We start from the raw sequence: 15795 nt of genomic DNA, 5'->3' as shown, positions 1-15795 counted from the left end.
CCTTGACAGAACACAACACCTAAAACACAAACACAACAAAACAAACACGGACAGAACAAAAAGACAGATGAACAGAGAACCACCAAGAGGCTGAGGGAGATCTAAACAACCTCGACCCCATACCCGAGACAGAACACAACACCTAAAACACAGCAAAACAAACACAAACAAAACAGACCAAAATGCTGAGCAATGAACCACCAAAGGATTGTGGGAGATCTAAAACAACCTCGACCCTAGTCCCTCGACAAAACACAACCGAAACACACAACCACAACACAACAAACAAATGGAAACAATACAAACAAACAACACGAAGACGAACCAATAGAGACGAACAAGACCAACAACCTCGGTGGCGGAGCTCCGATCAACACAACCCAACAACAGAACCAAAACAAGTTGTGCTGAGTCAAAAAAAAAAACAAACAGCTCCGGATCGAAGCATACACCAGATCACTACACTGAGCAGGAGCCACACGAAAACGAAAAGCAAAAAAACGCAGCCACTTAACACGGAATCACTAGAAATCCTACGGAACAAAACCGGATCTGGATTGAACAACCAAGAACAACCCCATCACGTCCCTTGAAACGTCGACGACACAAAGAAACGACGACGATAAAGGGTAAAACGCTGACGAACGACGACCATCGGTAAGATAGCAAACGAAATCCGACGAAAAGTGACGATGGTGTGGAGGAAGAGACCCTCGTCACACCACCCAAACTGAGATCTACATGGAAAACGCACAGTCTGGATGCGGTGGGTTAAAAAATGGAGGTTACGGCTGTTTTGTGAAGACAGAAGGCAGAGGATTTGTGGAACATAGTGATTAGAGTTTGGAACATAGTTTGATTATTACCTGATTAGAGTGTGGTAGTGAGTTAGTTTGTGTTATTGAATGTAGAGGCATGTATTCTTGAAATTATCACAGTCACAAATTACTTTCTTAACTTCCTCCACGAAATTTTTTAACCTAATCCCTCGACTACCATACTGATCAATTTAAAATTCAGATTATCCACACCTAGGCTAACAAAGGTAATTGACTGAAAATGGGTTTCGAAATGATTCTACACTGCACTTCTAACATTGTTCACACCCTCAACTTATAAACCATTGACATTATTCTTTATTATAGCATTTGATCGCCTCTTAGAAGACATCAACCAATAGAAAAACTTTGAATTTGCAACTCCCCCCAAAACCAATTTAATTTTGATTGCAAAGTAAATTATTTGACAAGGTATACAACTCTTCCATTAAATCTTGGTCCTCCCCCTTAATATCAAGTAACGAAATGCGCTCTTTTACCACGTTGATTCTACCTTCGGAATTCTCGATATGGTTCTGATGCCAATTTTTAAACTACCTTTTATCAACTTTCACTTATCTTTCAACGCATAACCTCCCTAACCCTCAATCTGAAAAGCTTGTCATTAATCTTTCACAAACTGATGGTAGCCTAGTAAATCTGTCCAACACTTAATTCTTCAATATCGACTTGGTACAAAAAAACGATTTTATATTGCTAATATATAACTCATTTTTTTTTATATATAAATCTTCAATTAAAAATATCAATTGAGCTTGTTAAAATAAATTGTCAATTGAGCGGGTACATAATTTGTAATTAGATTAGTGAAATAAAGTTTTCGTGGTGATGAACTAAAGTTTTTGATACCCAAAGACATATTTTGAAATAATTTTTTTATTTGTTTTTTTTTATATTTTTTTTTATAATTTGTAAGCTATTAATATTCAATGTGACCAAGAGACAAAGATGCCAGTTGACTAAAAATGAGGGTCAAAATGACTAAACAAACCAGAGGGTAAAATCTCATGTTTAAAAACTTGAGGGGTTAAAGTGCAATTAAGCTTTTCTATCTTCTAAAAGAGTCTAACAACGAATGTCATATATATATATATATATATATATATATATATATATATATATATATATATATATATATATATATATATATATATATATATATCTGTGTGTGTGTGTGTGTGCACACCCATTTAAAAATTAGAAGGTGTGTATTAGCAATGTATTTAAACTCGCACCTGTGCATATCAAATGTCTAATATTCTTTTTTTGTTCAAAAAAAAATTGTCAATTTTTTTATTGATAGATGTAACACCTCGTTCTCCCAACAACGTAATAATAATTAATTTAATCAGAGTAGACCAACAACGGAGTGTCACACTGCTAATCAAAATTTCATAAATTGAAAATAGCTATTTATTTAAACCAATATTTAAAATATCTCCAAAACATGCAGCGGAATAATTCTTTAGAAAATACAATTTCAACCAAATCCAACGTCAATGAAAATCTTGGCACAAAAGCCTCAACATATTCAACACTATTTTCGACAACAATAAACTCCATTATTAAGTCTTTTCCCAAAAATATGATACATAAAAGAAATGAAGAAAACGAAAACATTCGCGACGAATCCCCATCCTAATATGTATCAGAGCCCTAGACACTTGAGCCAACCAACCTACAAGCCATCATTACCTGCAAGTTACCCATACGAAGGGCAACATTTTCAAGCAGAAGGGGTGAGAAACTTATCCAATAATAATAATATATAATTCATCAAATTAATGAAAGCAACAACATATCATAACATACATCATTAATAATGTATATAAAGAATACATATAGCAACAACATAATCATTTTCCGCAACAAAGAGCAGCAACAACAACAACTTCATTATCAACAACTACACCGACAACTCGACAATGCGACAACGGCATCAACAATTCGACAATGCGACAACGACAACAACAACAACTTGACAATGCGACAACGACAACAACTAATGCATCATGCAGGTGGTACCAATCTACGCGCGTTGAATGCTAAGCATTCCAGGGCATAAGCCCCCAACAATTTGGATGGTTAAAGCATCCCAGGGCATAAGCCCCCAACAGGTGAATGATAAACATTCCAGAGCATAAGCCCCCAACGGGTTGAATGATGAACATTCCAGGGCATAAGCCCCCAACAGATGTGAGTATGCAAATGGACTCAACTTGTGTATATCAACATACAACTTCAACAGCGACTACAACAACAACATATGTGCCTAAAACAATTATGACACACTCCCCAACTTCGACATCAGATGATACAACGACATCAACAACGGAAATCAACAACATAGCATATATATAAATCAATTACATTCATCTCAAAGTCCAAAACATCCCCCAAAAGCAATTAAGTTTTGATCAATAGAACATAAGTCAAATATCCATAAAACACCTCAACTAAATCCCTAACACTTAAGTTTGAAGTTGGGAAACCAACCATAAGTTTTTGGACTAACTTGGGATTAGTTATTCTAAGTTTTCTTAAAATTTTCTGAAGACCCACCTGAACTATTTTTATCATAACTCAAAATCTACAAATCTTTTCCACTCCAAACCAAGGCCATTATAAAGCTAACTTAATTATCTGCAACTTTCATGTTTACATCAAAAGCCAATTCAAAACAGAAATGGGTGAAAAAGCACAAAAAACGCATAAACCGAAGTTCTGTCAGCACGAAGAAACAGAACGTTGGCACGGCCCGTGCCATGCACGGCACGGCCGTGCTCGATTGACAGCACAGTTTTTTCTTCGTTCTTTCCGTTTTCACCATTTCGCGCATAAAATTCAAACCGTTAAGCGGATTTCAGTGCCGTTTTCGCCTACACGCTCCTGACATTTCCCTCTATCATAATCTATAGAAACATTCAATTTTCCACCACTCAAAAAAAAAATCGATTTCCCAAACCTCACATAATCACTTGTCTGTAGAACATTCAGACACCGACGTTTCAATCGAAAATCCCAATTTTCAATCCCTGATTACCCAAAATACGTTTCAACAGAAGTTTTCAGGTTCAATTAGGCAATATAGCAATCAAATAACATAGAAACATGCATCAACAACACAATTCATCATATTATAGCAATTAACCTAAAACTTTCTAACCCTAATACCAAAACATCACAATCATCAAAAATCAGAATTATACATATTATTAGTGAAAGGAATCCCACCCTTACCTTAGTTTAGATGAATCAAAAGCTTACAGAATTGTTCCTCCTCTTCTCTTTGCCTCTTCTAGGTTTTCTCCTCTTCTCCCAAAAACTTATGTTTTCTTTTGTACGTGAAAAATGTTTCTGACTTCTCTCTATTCTATTTCCCAATAAACATAACCTCTCCTTTATTTTTCTTAACTCCCTTAAACTCACATAATTACTAATTAACTCCCATTAACCAAAATATTAATATTTTACTCCTATTTTTATTTCTCCTAATATTTCCACAAATAATAAAGCCATATTCATTTAAACAATATACAATTCCCTAAATCATATAATAAAATAGCATCACATCATATATCACATAAAATCATCCAAAACACATATTTCACATAAAATCATCTATATAACAAATAAAATCATATAAAAAAAAACTCATACATCTACTAAAATATTAGAATAAAAATGGGGCGTTACAACTCTCCCCAACTTATAGAATTTCGTCCTCGAAATATTACCTCAAGCAAACAACTCAGGATATGACTCCTGCATCTTACTCTCCAACTCCCAAGTAAGACTTTCACCAGCTGCTCCTCCCCAAACAACTCTCACTAGAGGTATCTCCTTGCCTCTCAACGTCTTCACCTTGCGATCATCAATCCTCAAAGGTAAAGTTTCTACCGTAAGGTTGTCTCTAACTTGCACATCATCTCTAGGAATGACGTGTGAAGGATCCGCTACATACTTCCGAAGTTGCGACACATGAAACACATCATGCAAGTTCGAAAGATGTGGTGGCAAACCAACTCTATAAGCCACCGTGCCAATTCTCTCAGATATTTGATAAGGACCAATAAACTTCGGAGTCAACTTCTTGGACTTCAATGCACGACCCACACCGGTCATAGGAGTGACTCTCAAGAACACATGGTCACCCTCTTGAAACTCAAGGTCCTTCCTACGCTTATCATGATAGCTCTTCTGTCGACTCTGCGACGCTTTCATATGCTCTCTTATCATCTTGACCTTCTCCGTAGTCTGCTGAACTATTTCAGGCCCCAACACAACACTTTCACCCGACTCAAACCAACATAAAGGGGTCCTACACCTTCTACCATATAAAGCTTCGAAAGGTGCCATACCAATACTCGAATGGTAACTATTGTTGTACGTGAACTCTATCAACGGTAGGTGACTATCCCAAGCTCCACCTTGCTCAAGTACACACACCCTCAACAAATCTTCTAATGATTGAATCGTTCTTTCCGACTGACCATCTGTTTGCGGATGATAAGCCTAACTCAACTTCAACTGAGAGCCCAAAGCTTCTTGCAAGCTCTTCTAAAATCTCGAAGTGAACCTCGGATCTCTATCCGACACAATATTCGACGGGACACCATGCAACTTCACAATATTATGAATATAAATCTCCGCCAACTGAGCTACTGAATAAGTGATATTAATCGGAATAAAGTGTGCCGACTTCGTCAATCTATCGACAACAACCCAAATGGCATCATGCCCTCTTTGAGTGTTTGGTAAACTCGTCACAAAGTCCATGGAGATGCAATCTCATTTCTGTAACACCCATACTAGACGTATCTAGAATGTCTAGCACGTGCGTTAAGTTTAGTATTGGATACATTAAAATTTTACAACAAAACAACTACGAATGAATATATATACACAACCAAATGCGTTCGTACATAATAATACAACTCAACTTTTCTAAAGATATTATGAATGCATCCTTGATTATCCATCTCATCCTGCAGCGGGTACGAACGAACACTTGTCGTAACATCCATTCAGCTACTAGCTTGCTATTCCAACCTGTTTATCTGAAACAAATAAGGATTGGGATGAGACATAATGTCTCAGTGAGTTCCCCTAAATCCTAGGCTATAGGCAACCTCAAGGGGAAACCTACGGTCACCACGTGCCTACATTACAACCTGACGGTTGATTATACGTGTGTGGGGACTTGCATACTTAGACGGTCGTGCATACTAGGGCCGTCTTAGTCATATCTTACTTGTTATAGGCTTCACTTCCTATACGTGTCATGGCGGTCGAGGGGAATCTAAAACCGCATTGCCAAGAATACGCTCTACGCATTAAGGCCCAAGTCTATCATAATCATGACACGATTCTAAACCGGACGGTTAGGGGAGACCTAAGATCGTCATCGGCATATCTTTCTCTATTTGCTCTAATGCATAATACGATGTTTCTAACAACGTATCATATCTTGCTATCATACTAGTTTTGACGATCTACGTCTATGTTCTACTATTCTTGACGATCTACGTCAAGGCTCTATGACATAACATAAATATATCTAATAAATATGCACAGTCAGATTCATTCATGAAGTTAGCGTTTAACAATCAAACATTATCTGAGTTCATTTTACGGAAAGCCCCGAGTGGAGTAACCCCGAGCGCAATCCCTATCTATCCGATGGAAACCTATCTAAGGTAAACCAACGGCACTCCTGCAGTGACGTGCGGGATCCTTACGGCTAACCCCGTTTCACCTAATGGAAACCTCTTGAACCAACCTAGTGTGGACACAAGAGACACGACACTACCTCTTGCTTACTAAGTGACATGCGGGTTCCTTACGGCTAACCCCGTTTCACCTAATGGAAACCTCTTGAACCAACCTAGTGTGGACACAAGAGACATGGCACCTTAACTTAAAAGTCTTGGTCTATAAATATATGCATGAGTATTAAATCTATACTAGCTATCTCTTTTACCTCGGATGCCTACACGATCCGACTAGAGGTAAACTATATGCTTGCATAACTTGCTATGTGAAGAGATATCTAATCAATTCACGTTTTACCATACTCGTATGGTCACTCTAGATCCTATACGAAGAGAATACTTTATCTCACTTCGCACCATATCAAGCATAAAACTCATGTCTAGCATTCTATTTCTTTGTAAGCTATTCTAGTTCTTGACAAGCTATGTCAAGGCTCTACTTTTATTCCCCCATCTTAGTTCATCGCTACCCCATCATGCTTAGCTCTCTAGTGCCATCCTTGTGATACATGCTAAGATTGCCATGATTAATGATGCAAGGATCAATTGACGAGGTGCGCAAATTTCCAATAATTTCTAAAGACCGAAAATGCAAAAACCCAAGACTTGAGCCATTTAGAAAATTCTATGATTTCATAAAGCCAAGTTTGTTCCAGTTGTAAAATAAGTGAAAACAGTGAAAGAACACTTCGAAACGATCGCTACGGACCCCCACGCGACTGCCCCCAAGCACCCGAGCGCAGAACAACGCGAACGTTGTCCTGTCTGGGGCGCCTGGCGCCAGGGTTGGGGCGCCTAGCGCTGGCTCCCTGACTTGTGGGCGCCTAGCGCCCTTGTTCAGGCGCAGCGCTGTGAATTCTGCGTTTTCGCGTGTTTCGGCTGCGGGTTTTCGCCATTTTCGACCCAAAACTCGTCCAATTCGACCCTGTAATGCACCAAATACATCCAACAACATATATAGACTTATTTAAACATAACTCATGGCAATTTTAACATATAATCACCTAGGATTGGCTTGGGGTACTAAAGTTCCATAAACACTAAACTAACATAAATCATGATTTTTTACAAGATTACACAAACCCAAAGGTGGATATTCTATCTATGGAACTCACCTAGGTTGATTCTTGTGTTTGCCTCAAGCTTCAAGCTTCTCAAAGTTCAAATCCTAACTTGAATCCAAGCTTCTACTCATTCCCTTTGTTGTTTCTTGCCCACAAGCTTCTTTGATTCATGCTTGCCTATCCCTTGATGATCTTGGAAGAGTTTGAGGGGCTAGAGAGGAGGAAAGGGGGCGGTTCCATAGAGAGAGAGAGGAGAGAACTCTTTCTCTCAACCCTAGAGAGAGAAACAAATGAGAAAATGAAATAATTTTGGGGCCAATCCATATAAATATCTTTTCCCACGCAATTACCTCTTTGCCCCTGCCTCAAGCGTGTTTAATGCGACACTGGTACTTTACCCGTATTAAGCTGGCATAACATAATAAATATCTCCATTATACTTACTTCCCAAAACATAACTCCTCTGATGCATATAACAGGTAAAATTTCCATTAGCAGACGAACGGGATGTTACACTCTACCCCTCTTAAGAAATTTCGTCCTCGAAATTTAGAAATCATCTACAATCATTGCAACTAAAATCTGTCTCCTTTGGTTCTTGCTACACAATATCTGATCAAAACCACTCTAGGGAGGTTGTAGGATACTTTTCTCAACAAAGCATGCGATTCTTCCTCTTTCTTATTCTGCGTATAATTGAACACGGTCTCTTCAATGTTACTATCTTCCTCAATCACAGAACTATCTGAGAACATAGTGATTAAAACTAACTCTTGTGATATGAGGATTGCTTGTCTCGGATCTATGCCTTCTCTGCTTAGCATGAACTCTGCATCTAAGTAACTTTTCTCTATCTGAATCACTCAAGATTTGCCTTTAAACTGGAGTTCTACTGATATCCAGGTTTGCCCTGTAGTGCTTACGTGTATCTAACACATCTTATCATGCATACATCTTATCACACATAGATAATCTTTATTGCCGCACTTTGCGACTTTTGCCTCTTACTTGTTACTCATCTTGATGATTCGGCAAATCTATCATCTCTTTTCGGAGTCTTAAGAAATCTTTCTATCTTTCATAACCTCCCTGTACTGCAATTCATGGGTAACTTGTCTAGCTTGGCATGAAGAAGTGAAATCAACTACACTGATTCATCTGACAATCTATTAACCTGTCTGGCGGTCCACATGCTCTTGAAACTTTCTAGTAAGTTCATTTGCACTTGCATTGGACACTCTAAGCACAAATCTGTGCATCTCGTACGACATGAGTATCACATGGGTTTTGTCATTCATAAAATTCTATCTTCTAGTATTGGCATACTTTCTAGCGCCATTGCTTGTTATTTAATAACGATACTCATTCTAGCTTTTGTTTCTAAGAGTTTCTAAACTTTGGTACATAGGCACTTGGAACGAATAGATGCATGACTAGAAAATATCATTTTAAAACTGAGTCTATACTAGTACTGCAGAACCACAGGACGAGTCTCTATATCTAAAAAAAAAAAAGGTTTTATGACTCTCCTTCACACTTGTCTCTAACAAGCTGGTTCTGAAGTCTGTACGTCTTAAGTGAGCTTACCCGCTTACGACGTATCTCATCAGTTTTAACAATGTGAAATTTCATGTTTTTTTTTAAAATAAACATCGTTCCCAAGTTCCTCAATACCAATCTTATCCTTAAAAGTTATAAAATCATGGCTTGACACCATTCTAGAAGGTATCGTTATCATTTAACAAGCATGGTATAAGAGGGTATGTACTTCGTCAGGCATAACTCATCAATCGTACTCCATTAACATAGCATATACTCTTTCTGACTAACCAACAGCTCTTCTACGAATTAGACATCACCAAAAGGCAACTCGGTTAATTCATCTGTGTTAACTCTAGTCTTTCTCATCTTACCTGAGTGAAGATGCTTTCTTTAAACTTGTACTTTAATCATTACTGGCTGCATAAGCATCTATTCTTACTTAACATAACGAGAACTCCTCGCTTTCCACATAATACTTTTCACTGAAATGGTATTTCTATCTGGAACATTTTTCACAAAGATTCTTACTACAAAATTCCATGTTCCATGGCTACTGTTCGCAACTTAATTAATTAACTTCCGTTGCGCTACTCTGATTCCCACCGGTTGGCTTCAACCAATACTCTGATCCGTTGAGACGAGTGAACTTTATTCTTCTATTATTACATCGATATCTACTTGAACTCTGCTCGATAATTCTATGTTGCATGCTACTCTGCAACCTCATTCTACTCTTTGCTGGTAAGATTGAATCTCAAGGAAACTTACCTCTGGACATATCAATGTCACACTTACTCTTATTCCGGAGCAACTTAACTCAAGGAGCACATCTCTACTATTACATACCTACTATTCCATGGAACGCTCTTACATCCTCCCATGGTAGACTAATCTTGCATTCGGACACACTTCCTTATACATCTAACATTGTATCTTCACATCTCGCATACTATGTTTTGCTTATTCATTCCTATGCGTGCTCGTTTATTTTCTTTAAAAGAAAACTTCATAAATTAACACACGGATCATTGACGTTGATGATTTTCTACTAAATAAAAACATACACTGAATCTAGGCTCCAGTTGTTACTCTAAATTCACAGGACGAGTTGGTAACACGTATGTGTCATCAAATCTTAGTCCTAGTGAGTTTAGCCCAAACTACGCGAGTCGTAACAAACCGGTACCTACAAAATTTCATTTTGAATTTCAAAAATATCAACTTCAATCACCCATATGCGTATGTCTTTCTAAAATCATGTAAACTTTACAACTTAGCATCCTAACGAGCCTTCGCAAGTTCATCAAGCAAAACATAGTTTCGAGGGGTACTCTTAACTCTGCGATATCCAAAATCCTCGTGATTTCACATCCGTGACTTCCATTCTAGATACTGGTGCCTCTAAACTCTTGGTCTAAACTCATTCTTATTTCTTGACACATTAACTTCCAAAGTCACGTTAAACCGGATCGATTTTTGTTGATGGTTGCCCATGCCTTTTTCCCTTTTGAAACTTTAGGGGGTGATATGCATTCGTCACTCGATATAAAAAAAACAATTTCTCATTGCATAAAAGATGGTGAAGACAACTCTCCAATAGTCATTGCATTCCCTAAAGACGAACTGAAAAATTTCGCTCCGGGTTCGCTATTGATGAGTTTCTTCAGCTCATTTTTTTTTTCAAAATATACTTTGCAAAATTTTTTTTTTTATCTCAAGTAAATCAATGCACATCAGTCATTTCTAACATCTAAAATATATCCTACTACATATGCATGGCAAGCATCAACCTAATTCGATACAATTCTCGGCACTTTGGAAACTAATGCTTCATTCCTGTTAACATAAAACTTTCACTGAATCCTTTTTCTACTACGAGTAGCTTACTTCTCTGCGTTACCGCTTAACGTAGCTTCCCGAACACTAGAACCTCGTTCACTTTGAACATTCAAGTCCATGGTCTCAATAACATAACGCTAATCCTGAGAGTCTACTAATCCCGTCAACCTACGTCGACTGCTTTCTATCTTGTAGCCTTGCGCTTACTTTCTGGAATACATTTCCATTCTAACTACGACCCTTACTGAAGCTTCAGGTCCTGCTAAGATATTTCTGTATTCTCCACTTACGGGTATACGAAGTATCATCAACAACTTACCCAACGCTGTCTAAACGTCCTTTCTTAACATATCCTTACATTCCCGGAGGATTCATACTTCTACTTGCTTAGTTCATCGGCCACCTACTGGCACGATCAACTTCTTACTAATACTCATACTGAATTCTTGCTTCTAAGTTCACACCTTCCGGTGCACCTTCTTCACATACTTCGTCCCTCCAGGGTCCTATTCAGCTCTCAGGCATCCATTCTAATCGTCGAATGTTAAATTGAGTTGATCAGGCTCAACTAACAACAACAACTAGAACTTTCACCCGGAACCCAATGGTCCCACTATCTTTGTTGTAACTTAATGACCCAAGGCACGGTCTGAATCGACCTGCTCTGATACCAAATGTAACACCCATACTAGACGTATCTAGAATGTCTAGCACGTGCGTTAAGTTTAGTATTGGATACATTAAAATTTTACAACAAAACAACTACGAATGAATATATATACACAACCAAATGCGTTCGTACATAATAATACAACTCAACTTTTCTAAAGATATTATGAATGCATCCTTGATTATCCATCTCATCCTGCAGCGGGTACGAACGAACACTTGTCGTAACATCCATTCAGCTACTAGCTTGCTATTCCAACCTGTTTATCTGAAACAAATAAGGATTGGGATGAGACATAATGTCTCAGTGAGTTCCCCTAAATCCTAGGCTATAGGCAACCTCAAGGGGAAACCTACGGTCACCACGTGCCTACATTACAACCTGACGGTTGATTATACGTGTGTGGGGACTTGCATACTTAGACGGTCGTGCATACTAGGGCCGTCTTAGTCTTATCTTACTTGTTATAGGCTTCACTTCCTATACGTGTCATGGCGGTCGAGGGGAATCTAAAACCGCATTGCCAAGAATACGCTCTACGCATTAAGGCCCAAGTCTATCATAATCATGACACGATTCTAAACCGGACGGTTAGGGGAGACCTAAGACCGTCATCGGCATATCTTTCTCTATTTGCTCTAATGCATAATACGATGTTTCTAACAACGTATCATATCTTGCTATCATACTAGTTTTGACGATCTACGTCTATGTTCTACTATTCTTGACGATCTACGTCAAGGCTCTATGACATAACATAAATATATCTAATAAATATGCACAGTCAGATTCATTCATGAAGTTAGCGTTTAACAATCAAACATTATCTGAGTTCATTTTACGGAAAGCCCCGAGTGGAGTAACCCCGAGCGCAATCCCTATCTATCCGATGGAAACCTATCTAAGGTAAACCAACGGCACTCCTGCAGTGACGTGCGGGATCCTTACGGCTAACCCCGTTTCACCTAATGGAAACCTCTTGAACCAACCTAGTGTGGACACAAGAGACACGACACTACCTCTTGCTTACTAAGTGACATGCGGGTTCCTTACGGCTAACCCCGTTTCACCTAATGGAAACCTCTTGAACCAACCTAGTGTGGACACAAGAGACATGGCACCTTAACTTAAAAGTCTTGGTCTATAAATATATGCATGAGTATTAAATCTATACTAGCTATCTCTTTTACCTCGGATGCCTACACGATCCGACTAGAGGTAAACTATATGCTTGCATAACTTGCTATGTGAAGAGATATCTAATCAATTCACGTTTTACCATACTCGTATGGTCACTCTAGCTCCTATACGAAGAGAATACTTTATCTCACTTCGCACCATATCAAGCATAAAACTCATGTCTAGCATTCTATTTCTTTGTAAGCTATTCTAGTTCTTGACAAGCTATGTCAAGGCTCTACTTTTATTCCCCCATCTTAGTTCATCGCTACCCCATCATGCTTAGCTCTCTAGTGCCATCCTTGTGATACATGCTAAGATTGCCATGATTAATGATGCAAGGATCAATTGACGAGGTGCGCAAATTTCCAATAATTTCTAAAGACCGAAAATGCAAAAACCCAAGACTTAAGCCATTTAGAAAATTCTATGATTTCATAAAGCCAAGTTTGTTCCAGTTGTAAAATAAGTGAAAACAGTGAAAGAACACTTCGAAACGATCGCTACGGACCCCCACGCGACTGCCCCCAAGCACCCGAGCGCAGAACAACGCGAACGTTGTCCTGTCTGGGGCGCCTGGCGCCAGGGTTGGGGCGCCTAGCGCTGGCTCCCTGACTTGTGGGCGCCTAGCGCCCTTGTTCAGGCGCAGCGCTGCGAATTCTGCGTTTTCGCGTGTTTCGGCTGCGGGTTTTCGCCATTTTCGACCCAAAACTCGTCCAATTCGACCCTGTAATGCACCAAATACATCCAACAACATATATAGACTTATTTAAACATAACTCATGGCAATTTTAACATATAATCACCTAGGATTGGCTTGGGGTACTAAAGTTCCATAAACACTAAACTAACATAAATCATGATTTTTTACAAGATTACACAAACCCAAAGGTGGATATTCTATCTATGGAACTCACCTAGGTTGATTCTTGTGTTTGCCTCAAGCTTCAAGCTTCTCAAAGTTCAAATCCTAACTTGAATCCAAGCTTCTACTCATTCCCTTTGTTGTTTCTTGCCCACAAGCTTCTTTGATTCATGCTTGCCTATCCCTTGATGATCTTGGAAGAGTTTGAGGGGCTAGAGAGGAGGAAAGGGGGCGGTTCCATAGAGAGAGAGAGGAGAGAACTCTTTCTCTCAACCCTAGAGAGAGAAACAAATGAGAAAATGAAATAATTTTGGGGCCAATCCATATAAATATCTTTTCCCACGCAATTACCTCTTTGCCCCTGCCTCAAGCGTGTTTAATGCGACACTGGTACTTTACCCGTATTAAGCTGGCATAACATAATAAATATCTCCATTATACTTACTTCCCAAAACATAACTCCTCTGATGCATATAACAGGTAAAATTTCCATTAGCAGACGAACGGGATGTTACACTGGCACATCTAATGGTGTCAACAAACCAGCAGGCTTCTGATGTTCAACTTTCGATTTCTGACAAGTCAAACACACATAAACAAATTGTGCGACATCACGCTTCAACCCAAACCACCAAAACAGTTTCTTCAAGCCATGGTACATCTTTGTAGCTCCCGAATGGATACTCAAGCTACTTTTGTGACTTTCTTCTAAAATCATCTTTTTCAATTCATTATTATCAGGGACACAAATCCTGCCTCGGAATCTCAACACTCCTTGATCATCAACCTGAAAATCACCATCTGCAGTCTGATTACTAGCAGCCATCAAGTCTACAAATTTCACATCAACTTCCTGGGCTTCTTTGATACTCTTCAAGAAATTATTATTAATTTTCAACATACCCAACTGTACACTCTGAGGTGCCAATTCACAAACAAGACTTAAGTCTCTAAACTGTTCCAGCAATTCAAATTATTTCACCATCATAGCCGACATGTGCAACGTTTTCCTACTCAAGGCATCTGCAACCACATTAGCTTTACCCGGATGGTAATTTAAGCCAAAATCATAATCTTTCAACAACTCTAGCCACCTTCTCTGCCTCATATTCAACTCTTTTTGATCAAATAAATATTTCAGACTTTTATGATCACTAAACACTTCAAATCTCGAACCGTACAAATAGTGTCTCCAAATTTTCAACACAAAAACCACAGCAGCCAACTCTAAATCATGTGTAGGATAGTTCTTCTCATGTATTCTCAATTGTCTCGAAGCATAAGCCACTAGCTTGCCATCTTGCATAAGCACACCACCTAAGCCCAACTTGGACGCATCACAATATACAACAAAAGGTTTATCTGGCTCTGGTAAAATCAAAATTGGAGCCGTCGTCAGTCTACGCTTCAACTCATTGAAATTACTCTCACACTGAGCATCCCACACAAAAGCTTTACCTTTACAGGTCAACTGAGTCAATGGAAGTGCCAACTTCGAAAATCCTTCGATAAATCTTCTGTAATAACCGGCCAAACCAAGAAAACTTCTAATCTCCGTAACTGACTTAGGAGTCTCCCACTGTGATACCGCTTCAACCTTTGATGGGTCAACTGCAATACCACTACCAGAAATAATATGGCCAAGGAAACTTACTTCCCTTAACCAGAACTCGCACTTTGACAACTTTGCATACAACTTCTTTTCTTTCAGCACCTGCAACACAATCTTCAAATGTTTTGCATGCTCTTCTTCAGTCTTAGAATAAATCAATATATCATCAATAAATACAACAACAAACTTATCCAGAAAAGCATGAAAAATTCTGTTCATATACTCCATGAACACACCAGATGCATTAGTAACACCGAAAGGCATCACTTTATATTCATAGTGTCCATATCGTGTCCTAAAGGCCGTCTTCTGCATATCTTCATCCTTCACCTTAATCTGATGATAACCTGACCTCAAGTCAATCTTGCTAAACACTCGAGCACCCACTAATTGATCCATCAAGTCGTCAAT

General features: G+C 38.7%; 2 long non-coding RNA genes across 2 annotated transcripts; both read right to left on the bottom strand.

Moving 5' to 3' along the window:
- Positions 1-5686: 5686 nt before the first annotated feature.
- Positions 5687-8218, bottom strand: LOC146948827 (uncharacterized). Its single transcript, XR_015027032.1, has 2 exons — positions 7729-8218; positions 5687-5899 (listed from the first exon to the last, which is right to left on the bottom strand). It is a non-coding gene; the product is annotated as an uncharacterized LOC146948827 (long non-coding RNA).
- Positions 8219-11782: 3564 nt separating this feature from the next.
- Positions 11783-14289, bottom strand: LOC146948826 (uncharacterized). Its single transcript, XR_015027031.1, has 2 exons — positions 13825-14289; positions 11783-11995 (listed from the first exon to the last, which is right to left on the bottom strand). It is a non-coding gene; the product is annotated as an uncharacterized LOC146948826 (long non-coding RNA).
- Positions 14290-15795: the final 1506 nt, after the last annotated feature.

This window comes from Medicago sativa, chromosome 2 (genome assembly GCF_051527215.1).
Source record: "Medicago sativa cultivar Bolivia chromosome 2, Bolivia_mono, whole genome shotgun sequence".
In the NCBI taxonomy this organism is placed as follows: Eukaryota; Viridiplantae; Streptophyta; class Magnoliopsida; order Fabales; family Fabaceae; genus Medicago; species Medicago sativa.
This window is presented reverse-complemented; position numbering and strand designations above follow the sequence as displayed.